Source organism: Urocampus carinirostris, chromosome 1, assembly GCF_059441175.1.
Source record: "Urocampus carinirostris isolate Australia breed hairy pipefish chromosome 1, RoL_Ucar_1.0, whole genome shotgun sequence".
Taxonomy (NCBI): Eukaryota; Metazoa; Chordata; class Actinopteri; order Syngnathiformes; family Syngnathidae; genus Urocampus; species Urocampus carinirostris.
The window spans coordinates 23,861,820-23,874,723 of NC_142349.1; the positions used below are offsets into that span (position 1 = coordinate 23,861,820).

At 38.1% G+C, this 12,904-nt stretch overlaps 1 protein-coding gene across 1 annotated transcript in view; it reads right to left on the reverse strand.

Annotated features, from left to right (window-relative positions):
* ppp1r1b (protein phosphatase 1, regulatory (inhibitor) subunit 1B) overlaps positions 1–12,904 on the reverse strand; it is a 31,893-nt gene that overhangs the window by 8,874 nt on the left and 10,115 nt on the right. The window lies entirely within an intron of this gene.

Genomic DNA, 12,904 nt, shown 5'->3' on the forward strand with positions numbered 1-12,904 from the left:
CTGAAAGCAAGATGACAAAAAAATGGGGCAGAATTAAATTGAAAATTAAGTGTAGTGTTAGAACAGGCCCCAAATAACTGGATTCGTCACATGAGCTTGACAGAACTACTATCATGTCTCTGTGTTGCTAAGGAGGTATTAAATACATCGCAGAGATGGATAACACAATAAATAATTTCTCAAGAAAACTTAAAGGGACATTGTGTAATATTTGACCCCTATATGTTGCAGTGTTGTGTAGTGCAGTGGTCAGCAACCACCAGGCCACGGACTGGTAGCTGGCCGTGGGTCGTTTGGTACCAAGCCGCACAGATACATGATTACTGATACGAGGCACCTAAGCCTGCTCCTTTGGCGTCAACTGCCTCGGGCGCTAATTGGCTCCCTGTCACTTTTTATACCCCTGTCTTCCTGTCACTGGTTGTCAGTCCATCTGCGAACCTCAGCTTATGCTAGGCAAGCTTTTCGACCCTGACTCTCTCCTGTTCTGGTTCCCGTCTGTTTCCCGGCTCCGACCCTTTTTCTGATCTCGACTACGATTTTTGCTCCCTACTGACCTGTTTTTTTCCACTCTCTGCACTGCCATCGCTCGCCACGGAAATACCACTTCCGCGTCTGAAAAAACATCTTTCCCGCGACCAGCAATCTACGGATGGTGTGTACTATCCTTTCCCTTCTTCCCAGTAAAACTAAGAGAAACGCACGCAAGGTGGTCCTGTCTCTGTTCTGGTCCTGACAGCCCTTGCTAACAGCTTATACTAATCTATTCGAGTATACACACAATTTCTGTTTTTACTATGTTTGTGAGGTTTTAGGTTGGTATATTACAGTACAGTATTCGGGCAATTGGCGATCAGTCCCCACACACTTATTTGCTCGACACCAGATGCGACAGGAGACATGCCCGTATCGCAACTATGTGAGCACCATTGTTAACGTAGAAAAAAGCATTAGATTTCATCTCATCATCAGACTATTTTCACTCATGGTAACACATTGTTTTGCCTTTTTTTATCTTGATCGGTCAATCGCTGTACAACGTTCTTTTGGCCAAATTCATTCCGTTATTATTATTGTTATTGCTACTGTTATTATTATTAGTAGTAAAAATGTAATGATATCAAAGATTGAACTTGTCTATGGTACAAAAAATGTTGCCAACCACTGGTGTAGTGCAATCGAAAAAGAGTGCTTCAAAGCACAAGAATATGAACTAACAGAGACCAAACCACACCATTTTTCTTCACATTTGTTTGCCCGGCCTTTTGCTAGGATTTTGTTTTTTGGGATACTCGTAGCAGAAAGATGGCAGAAAATCATGTCAGCTCCTCTAGGTTAGCTTCATGTTATGTAAAATAAAAAGAAATCTCTTGACCTACAAGTATTTAGATAAATGCAAGTTCATATGATACTTCAAATATTTGTGTTTATTTCTGAAATTAATCATAAAAAGAAGACATGTTTTTTTTTTATTTAATTATGTGAGTGTACAACTAGGAGGTGCTAAATAATACAAAATGTACCGTTAAAATGCATCCAATGGCACCATTCCCCCAATTCTCCTCAAAACAAGGAATATCTTCAGTCCCAATCAGTTTAACTGTATACCTCTGCAATTTAATACTTTATATCAGTTCTCTGCCCTTAACATTTATATAACATATATTTTCCACACATGGAAGGAATGTATGGAGTTTTGAGCTAATATGGTTGAGCATTCCCACACATCGCTACCTACAGGACATTTTTTTAGATTTAATCGGATGGTAGGCACACATGGCTTTGAGGAGAGTGAGCCAACCGGCTAAACAACCGACCTTGGCCATGACATGAACGTTTGTGCATCCAGTTCATGACGGGAAAAGAGCAAAAGGGAGGAGAAGTGTGTGGCAGAGGCCGCGGGGCTGAACTGCATGGAATTAACTTTGCCTCACAACAACACCACCACCACATGATTTCGAAGGTGAATTCTTCCCTCAGTTGTGGCGCCACGAGTAACCCTGCAGGCTTCAACTTCCTGTTTACTAACCTTTACTTCATTCCTAGATTCCCTTCACATTCTTCATCAGAATACAACATCCCTGATTACGCTAACACAAGTGTGTGCTTCCTGTCTTCTTCCTCCTTATGACCCTGTATAATAGCTGAAAACCTTCCTTCCGTGCCTGCTACAGAGCTCCCCATTGTCACACACTAAGGTGAACTGGCTATTGGGCACCTAACATCAGGGTTCTTCAGCCCTTGCTAAGAACCGCTTAAGATATTTACCTCAGTATTTTAAACACATTTTCCATGATTACAACATTTGAATCAAATTAACCTCTCTTTTTTTAATGGCTTTAGCTATCGTAATAGGGGCGGCGGTATGGTGTACTGTTTAGCAGGTCCACCCACTGTTCTGAGGTCTTGGGTTAAATTCCAGCTATTGGCCTCCCTGTGTTGAGTTTGCATATTTTCCCTGTGCACTCCAATTTCCTCCCACATTTCAAAAACATACATGGCAGGTTGATTGGTGGGACAAATTGTCCCTAGGTAGAAGTGAGCGTGTGAATGGTTGTCTGTGTGTGCCCTGCGACTGGCTGGCAACCAGTTCGGGCTATCCGTGTTCACTGCCCCGAGACAACTGAGATGGGGATCCAGCACTCCCCTAGCGTCAGTAAGGTCAAGCGGTACAGAAAATAGAAGGATGGAACTATAGAAATACAGCTGAAAAAATATGCATATAACACCACAACTTAGACAGAGTTTTTTCCTATTTCCAAAAGTTACAAGCAGCAGGTAATGGATCTACAGTATATTTAAGGTAATGTCAGCAAGTTGAAGTTTATCTACTCTCTGCCGCCATCTCCTGGCTTAAAGTCATAATCGGAGCCTCAGTCAGCTCATTTATCAAGTACTAAGTACATTCGGATTGTATTTGAAAAGCCCTTTTCGTACTTTTAGCATTTACAGGTTAAAATAGAAACTACCCCAAATAAGCGGGAACGAGCATGAAATTACCTTCCTCCTTCTTCCCCCCTCTACTGGTTTCTGTTGTGTTGCGAGTCCTGGAACAACGGTGCTAAAAGTAATCAAAGCAAAATAGGTGCGTTGAAAATTACAAAGGCTTTTTGAACTCAGTTGGATATTGTTAACACTTTCTTAAAGGAGAAAAAAATACACTTTCCAATTTTTAAAGACATTTGAAACGACACACCCCTCCTTCAAAGAAGCAACAACTAATAGGATAACTGACTAACTAATTATTAATCAAATTAATTGGCTCTCTAGATCCTAAGAATTTAAGTTCATCCACTGTCGATGTCAATTATCTTCAGAATATTTTACTTTGTGTTAGCAAAGGCATAGTGGATGGAGCTACATATATCTATGTGTGGAGTTTGGATGTTCTCCCTGTGCTTGATTGATTTTTTTTTCTGGGCTAATCCCCAAAACATTGCTTGGAAGGACCTAATTGTCCTTAGGAATACGTGAGCACATGGTTTCTTGTAGGTCTTTTGGTGGCTCTGTGTCTCTGGTTCTTTGTGTCTCTGTCTCTTTCTCCCTCTCTCCATCTCACTTTCTCTTTCTCTTGCCCCCCTTCCTCGCTCACCTTTTTACTTTGGAAAATAAAGATCAATATTTTGCCTAATTTCTGCCATTTTATGGACAAAACCAGTTGCTAATAATAATATTAATAATAGTAAAATAATTTACTCTTACTCTGCAAAGCCGCATAAAAAACATGTTTATTTGAAATAATTATGTTTCAGGTATTTAGTTTTTCTCAGATTTATTAGGTACTTGACAAAACAACGAAAGTATTGATAAAATATCAAAATATACATTTGCAGCTATAACTTAAATTTGCACACGCACTAACGATTTAGATAAATTAATTGGTGGAATTTGAAAACGTAAGATATAAGATGTAGTTCATGTATGTGGAAATTCCACCTCTTTGCCCTTCATCAGAATTGTTAAATAAACTGTTTATATAAATAAATATATACATATATAAATAAATAACAGTAAGTACAGCAGGAGAATAATTGCAGTGTCAATGTAATCAGATCATGCAGCACGGAAGTCCGTCTACGTAAGAAACACTCACTCAATCACAAATGCCAGATGCAGCCTTATTAAATGAGAAACATCTAAATAAAGCTTTAGCCAAAAGGAGTACAAATAACAAAAAAGAAACTGCTAATAAGAGTGCCACTGGATGAGCTCGTCATATATACGTCCAGTTTTTGTGTTTTCCATGAAAAAGCCACCCTTTTATCTAAAAAATAAGTTGTCCCATGTCTGTATTCTTTTAATTTCTTTTTTTTGTTGGCCAGTCTCAGATGTGGCTTATTCTTTGACAAACTGCCTTGACAGCGTCTCAGATTTGCCTCTTCACTGTAGAAGCTGACAGTGGTGTTTTGCGGGTATTACTTAACCAAACTGATAGTTGAGAACCTGTAGGGCGTATATTTCTCAACCAAGAGACTCTAATGTATTTGGCATCTTGGTACGTCTCCTTATACTCTAGTTAGGGACTGTTTGTGCTGTTCGCTAAATGGAGTAGTGCACACTGTTGATGCAGATCTTCAGCTCTTTGACATTTTCTCACATGGAAAAGCCTTCTTTTCTTTGACCAAGAATAGACTGTCCAGTTTCAAATGAAAGTTCTTTTTTTTCCTGGTCATTCTAAAAGTTTAATCACACCCAAACATGTGATACTGTAGCTAATAGACTAGGTCTAAAGTCAGTTTGATAGCTTCTTTAACTAGCTTAACTGTTATCTGATGTGCTAACATCATTGGACAAGGGTTTCTAATCATCAATTTGCCTTCTAACGCAACTGACAAACACTGGAGTGCTGGTTGCTGGAATGAGCCTCTCTGTACCTAGGTAGATATTGCATTAAAATCTTTATTGAAAAGATACTGTGATTTCCCTTCAAAAATAAGGACATTTCTAAGCGATCCAAAACTTTTGAACAGTAGTGTAAAAGCAGAATAATATGTGGTCTTCTTCTCGCATTTGGTACGTTAATTGCATGTTGTGCCTGCCACATGTCACCCACCACAGCATATTATTAGGTGCATGAACTGTATGACACCGCCGCCCTGACAACAGGTAGATTCGCAGGAAATAAACCCACTCTAGACATTCTCCAGCTTTAAAAACCAGCCCGCTGGAGGCCGCTTACGTAATAATCATATGTGACTTCCTCATCTGTGCCAATGCTGGGGGCGAGGAGATTACTATGCATTATCCCCCTTTCCCTTCTATTCTACGACATGAGCCTCTGTTTGACGCTTTGGAATTCAAGCATTGGCCCAATGTGGGCCTGGTCCCCGAGCGAGGCAATCGCTGTCCTATAAAAAGTCGCGTCATGAGGACAGCCTGAACTAGATCACAGGGATATATCTGGGGGGGCTACTAAATAAAAAAATTCTTGAGGAGAATCATCTGTCAGTACATGCGAGTCATAATTTGTAAGAGTATGCTTGGATGAGTTTGATTTGAATAACAAGTCAATCACAAAGTACAGTACCTTTCACCCCCGAGCGGTAAAGAAATCTTTAATTGATTATTTAGATGTATTTACAGTTTTAAACTTTGTGGATTTGAAGACTACACGTGTAAATGTTTTGAGACAAATCTCCCCATATAGGTGTTGGGTAAAAATAATATGTATGTAGCTTACATATTAGGTTGCTGAAAGCACTTGCCATCACAATTTACCACTAAGAACGGCTACGTTAATTTTTTGCAAGGCCCATAATAAATGTGCATAATTGCTAAGTAATTCTTCTGCTAATACACATTTCATAGTCCCTGTTTTAGTGTAGTATGCACCTGTCCTCTTGGGTGCAACCCAAGAGGGCGACCACACTTCAAAGGACAATGCTATACTACCATTAATCACAAGGGTAGAAGAAATGCAATGGCAAAGTAAAGCCACCAAAGGCCAGTGTCGGCATCATTTTTAAGAAAAGTTGTTGAGAAACATGGCAAAAATGTCAAGCATTTACAAGCACTTCACCCAAAGTTCATGCGCTTTTCAGTCCTTGAAAACACAACATTAAAATTTAAGCAAGGATTTCAAGTGCCTGTATGAACCCTGCCAATACAAATACAAATTAGGCATGTAAGGTAAAGGTTTATTTTTGCACAACTAATGTCACCATTTCCCGTTGCACTTCAAACTTAAATAAATAATCAGAAAAATCGACGTAAAAGGTTGCCCTTTCTTTATGGAGTTCATAACTTAAAAGAGCATTGTTCATCATTTAGTGCATCCATGTAAAGAAAAACATAATTAATAAGATATTGTTTGAAATAATAGCAAAAATACATGCATTTTTTTTATAAAATACTTGTATGTCGAGAAACTTGCATTTATCTGACATAACCTGAGCCTCACCTCGAGGGAGCTGACACGGATGTCAGTCATCTGTCTGGTAAGGGTACCTTAAGACGGTGACATAGGTTAGTTAGAAGTATTTATTTACTTAATGTATTGTGAACTTAATAGGGGGGGACAGTGTATACTAACTTTAACATTTGAATAAACATTCTCAAATACCTAACCATTGAAGTCAATGTGTATAAATGAGTATTGCAAAATCTCAATATTTAGACAAAATGTATATTACAAATCTAAATAGCATGATTGAAAACAGTAACACAATACAAAGCAAATTGGTATAAGGCCATTGGACAGTGTGTATTATTTGATCACTACATGTCGCTGTATAGTGTCGTGCAACTAAGAACGTGTGCTAAAAGGCACAAGGAAGAAAAGAAACCACTGCGACTCAAAGTGACCAAAACGCACCATTTTACTCATCAATATTCTGTCCAGCTTTTTTTTTTTTTTTTTTTTAGGTTTTTGGTTACCCTTAGCAGCGAGATGTTGGACAATTATCTCAGCTCCCCTTTAGGTGCGCCTCGTGTTATGTAAAATAGATATACATTTTTGAGACCCAAAAAAAGCGCATTTTTATATGATAGTTCGTGTATCTTTGCGTGATATTTAAATCAATAATGTTCTTTTCAATGAATGACATTTTTTTAACACCATGAGCTGGTTGCCAACCAGTCACAAGGCACAAAGAGAAAGACAAATAACCTACTTATTCGCACCCAGGGACAATTTGGACAGGTCGATTTACATGCATGTTTTTGGAATGTGGGACGAAACCAGAGTGCCCAGAGAAAACACGGGAGAACATGCAAACTCCGCACAGGGAGGCTGCGGTAGCTGGAATTGAACCCTGGGCCTGCCTACCACCAAACCGCCGTGCTGACACACTGTCCCTTTAAGATAGATTTGTGTAAGAAAGTGGGAGCCCAAGTTAATGAGCCCACATTTACTGATTGCTGAAAGAAAAGTATAAACAGTGTGTGCAACCCTCACCTTGACGGCCACATGCCAACTTGCTGATGTCACTGGCCCAAAATCTTATCTTTAAGACCAGTTTCAAACTTCCATCTTTGTCTAACAATCTGTTCCACTCTTTCTCCCCCTAGACTCACCCACTCAACTTTGTGAAACGTTTAGATAGCTTGATTTAGCATAAGACTAACATTCGTCATCTTTTCATTACATCAATCAAATGGCTCAAAGGTAAAGTCCTGCAGTCCCACATCAGTTTTTTATTTCCTGTCTCTTTGCAATGCTGCTTTTTCCAGTCGCGTGAACATGCAACAGCAATTAAACAATGTTGACCTTTCCCAATGGACTGCAAGCCCCCTCCTTGTTTTTCCGCCTCATGAGGCCTGTAAGAAAACCTCTTGGAGTGATCCAAGCGGGAACACTTGAGCAACTTGGAAAGTATGTCCGCCCAAATTGAAATGTATTTAGTGAAGCGTTAAAGGTTTGTAATCAACAGACAGAAGCGGTTGAAGGATTGCTTACAAACAAAGGAAATGTATCCAAACTTCTTTCTTTTTCCTTTCGTTTTCCTACACTTGATGAGAGTCAATCCCGAAAAATACTTGCAATATGTTCCATGCAACCACATGACTGTAAACGAAGTATTATGCTAACAATTACGATTGGGCATACTATTGTCCTGAGATTGATACTTCACCCCTCCACACATTTTCCTCATAGCTCTGTCCTTCATCCAGCCCACTCTCTTAATTTATGCATTTTGTGTGACTACCAGGCATACTTTTAGCACCTCTCCCTACCTGGCTTCATGCTGCATCCTGCCCGCCAGGCAGAAGAGAGGGCCAAATCTAGACGTGCACCCTCATTAGAAGCATACAAGAAGCGCAAAGCGCGTCAATTTTTTTTTTTTTCAACAACAGACAAGGACAATACCATGTGTCATTTGTGTGGTAATGTGGTCCGCTAATGTGGCGAATTTGGATAAACACATGAAAAAAATTCACCTTACAGATGGCAACGAGCTACAGTTAAAAACCTAAACATGTTAAGGTTCCTGAACAAAACGCTGTAAATCCCTGGTCACTATGGCAACAGAGCCAAAAGGGCTTGTTCGTTACATTGCTGATTTTTGGTTGGTCTATCTTGACCTTTGCACTGTAACAGTTGTTGTAGTTGAATTATATTTATTTTGTATTTACAAAGGTTTTTAGTTTGTATTGTTTACAGTATTTGCTCTTCCTGGCTTTATTTTTTAAAACATTAAGCAATGTAAGGTATATTTCTATTTATTGTGTTATTTTTACTGTTTTATTATTATTCTGTTAACATTTGATTTCAAGGGATTTAATAAAAAAGGAAAAAATGCCTAAAATCGTTGTGCTATCTTAAAAAGACAGTGTGTAATATTTAATGCTACCTAGTGGTACAAAAACTATCATTAATTAAAACAAAAAACAAAAAAAAACATTGATTTGATACTAGGCAAAAATACATTCAATATATACCAATGTTATTTTTTTCATAGAAAATCATAGGTTGAGAAACTTGTATTTGTTTTACACAGTGGAATCTCCACTTAAGTCAAGTTTCTCCGGCCCAAGCCGCACTTTGACAATCGCCCTGACTTGTACCTGACAACTACAGTAAGTGCCATCTAGTGTTCATTTCTAGTGGATTTAACAATACACTAATTTAAGGAGGAGGGTTCGATTATGAAATGATCATGACATTTCCAAGCAAAAAGTATCGGTATCAAATTTATACAATTTAATACTAACCATATATTTACTTGGATCGGATCAAAACTCAAATTCCCAATATCGCCTACCCCCTCTTATTATGTCTTTGGGAAAGATGAGTTAGGAAGCAAAATCTATCAAATTGTATTCATCTCATGCTGCTGACTGAGAATGAAATCAGAAGTGCTCAGGGCTCAGTTGTCTACCATCATGGCCCACCAGTTTTCTCAAGCTGATTTGTGATTGGTTGTCACCTGAGCAACTGTGAAGTAATTTCCAGTAGAATGAAAGAACATGAAAATATTTATCAAAATTAACTTATTTAAATTTTGATATACAACATGGCGGGATAGCAGCTGAGTGGTTAGCGTGACCGTGGCACAGTCCTTCGATCAAGGGTTCAAATCCAGCTACCAGTCTTTCTGAGTAGAGTTTGCATGTTCTCCCCGTGCTTGCTTGTGGGCATTTCGGTTTCCTCCCATATTCCCACAGACATGCATGTCAAGGTCTGACTTTTCCCAAGGTGTGACTGAGCAAGTGAGTTGCCTGTCCCTGTTTGTCCTGGGAGTGGCTGGCAACCAGTTCAAGGTGTCCCCTACTCACTTCCCGAATAAAGTTGGGATGGACTCCAAAACCCCGCAACCCTCCTGAAGGTAGGCGGTGCAAAAAAAACGGATGGATGGATATAAAACATATAATTAAGAAGAAGACTTTTGTGTTGACTGCAACCTGTACAAAGGCTTGTTACTATGGACTTCTTCAATTGGCTACATTTCACTCCTTGGGTGAATTTATTTTTTTTAGTTTGAAAAGTTTGTAAAGTATTCAATCTAAAACTCTTATTAATTGTATGAAGTTTTGTACAGTGTGCCTTAGAAAGCTTAAAGGTAAAGTGTGAAGTATTTAGTGCCTCTTAAGGGTACAAAATAATTTTCATCCAGTAAAAAAAACACATTGATATATATATATATATATATACCAAGAAAAAATACATGAACTATCATACCAATGTTATTTTTTATAAGATATCAAAATTTGTATTCCTTTTTCACCGTGGAATCCCTTCTTTGATCGGCCACCACACTTTGCTGTGTATCACTGGCACTCAACCCTACCAGACAATACAGTGCCACCTAGGGGTCAAGTATTACACATTGGGGCTTTAAGTTGCTTTGCCTCAAGATAAACATTTCTTATCATTTGTGGTCACCATGGCTCAGGAAGTAATACTGGTTATTCATTTTGGTTAATAACTTTGCTGCACCATATTTATACATGTTTTTCAAGGTTTCATTACACTTTTTATCTTGGTTTTATACGATAAAAAAAGAGCAAAAATCCTCTGCCAGTGGAACATTCTTTACCACGTTATAATGTGTTCTCTTTTTCTTTTTAGTAAAATAAGAAAACTATTATATCAGCAAGATGTTGTGCAAGATTTTGACTTTATTTGAATTTGTTTAAAATGTTTTTTTTATGTGAACTCTTCAACATGTCACGGTTACCATGAGCTCTAACAGCTCGACTCTTCCGTCTTAAAGAGACAGTGTTCTGCAACTTTTGAGCAGTGGGAACACTGGTCTATACGGTAGTAGTATTGTTCACCTTGAACAATGAAAACACAAACTAGCAATTAACAGTGTATTCTACAGCTCTTTGGAAATCTGATATCGGCTGGTTAGACTAAGGACCAGATTCATTGTGACACCAGAGGATTTCCAGGATTAAGCTTGCAGATCAAGCTCAGACAAATCACATCCATGAACATGACCATTGAGAGGGGCTCGGTATTGCAAACTAGTCAACTGCGATTCCGGTCAAGGTCGTGATGACCGTAATTACAAGCACGACTGTTACCTGAGCATTCATTTTCAATCAAATGAACAGACTTGCTCATTATGTTGAGAGTCTTGTGGACTGGCTGAACTTTGGCCTCACCATGGGGCAGTTGAATATTCAGATTGGCCTCAGACTACAGCATCTGGAGGGGCTCTTCAATGACTGACCCCCCTTGCTTGCCTGAATAGAATATTGAGACCCGGTGACACAATGGTCACATGCAAAAGCCCTGAATGTGCCTGTAATGAGATGCATGTAACAGGGGATGAAGGGAAAACAGGTTAACGTCACAACGCACTTTTCTCTTTCTCATTTGCGGTAAAGACATGAAAATGAACAGTGATGTTCCAGGTAAAAACAAATGCTTGTCAAGTTGCCAGAACAAAACAAAAGAATGTTGATGGTGAAGAGGCTTTTTAAAGGCCATTACGTCACGTTATTCGACATGCGTACAACATCCGTGTTCTACAAATTTACTTTTCACAAAAGCCCAATCTTTTTTGGAGCATTAATGTGTGACTTTTATCAATTTCAGAGCAGAAGTGGCATTTAGTCAATATTAAATTGACATTAACGAGGAGATAATGGCAACAAAAATTGTGGGGGAAAAACAATACATTAAGTGCATAAAGTGTTCAACACCCTATTCTCATGATTCACTATTAATGGATTCAGTTCACTGGGGCATGAGTAAGGGTTCATAACACCTGTTTTATGCCCAAATTCAAGCCCATTTGAAAAACCTTTGGAGGTACTTTCCAATTTCTCCTGTATCATTAAAATAAAAAATCTGCCGTGAATTATGTATTTTGCAGAGCCAAAAATATATCTGCGAACTACATACGGGATTTTTAATCTTGTGTGTGCAAATATCAAGATATATGATTTTTAGCTCGAGTAAATAGTTAATATTTTTGCTTTTGAAAAAAATCTCCCCTATACAAGTGTTCAGTAAAAATAACATTCAGATTACAATTTACCACTGGAAACCGCTAACTTAATTTTTTTTTCATGGCTCATGATAATCATTGTGCCCTGTTTAAGTGTAGCATGCACCTGTCATTTTTAAGCAAACCCAGTGAGAAACATGGCAAACATTTCAAGCATTTAAAAGCACTTTACCCAAAATTCAAGCACTTTTTTCTTTGAAAACACAACAAACAAAAGCAAGATTTTTCAAGAAATTCAATCACTTGTACGAACCCTGTACAAGTTCATTTGGTCTAGCACAGCTAAACAGCAAAAAACAACTATTGCCTAAAAAAATGCTACATCGAGGAGAAAACAATTTAAGAGATTGAATTTCGAAACGTTATAACTTACAGCCATATCAAACTTAAGGATTCTAAGGTTGCAGGTAGCAATACACATTTAAAACACATTATAAATGTGTGTTTGGGGTTAATGTAAAGAATATGAATTTACATGAAGTTGCCCACTATTTTTTAGAAAAAAAACAACAATTACAGAATCTATATACATACATATACTGTATGTTTACCTAACCACACTTAAGCTCCTTTTGATGTACTTCCCGCAATATTACAAAATTCATTTTAAATCCCATTAATCCATGTAAATTCCCATAGATTTTCCTTTTAATTCCAAGGATCACTTCCAAATGCTTACCCAGCCGTAAAACTGCAGTTCATAGTATTAAGAGCTACAATTTGCACACCATTCAAACTGAGGATGGGTCAAAATAAATAAAAAATATACTGTAGATAAAAAAAAATTCAAACATTTTTATGTCCAAACTATGTTGTATTTTTTTAGCCAAGCAATTTGAAGTGGCCATTAAAACAACTGTTCTGAAACCACTTTCACTCGGTGACTAACTGCAAAATAGAGATAAAAGTGAATGAAGCAAAACTTTAGTTGCATGTGAGCTTGGCAATGTTCAACTGTTGTTTACTAAACAATAGCGAAAGTTAGAAACATAATTTTTTTC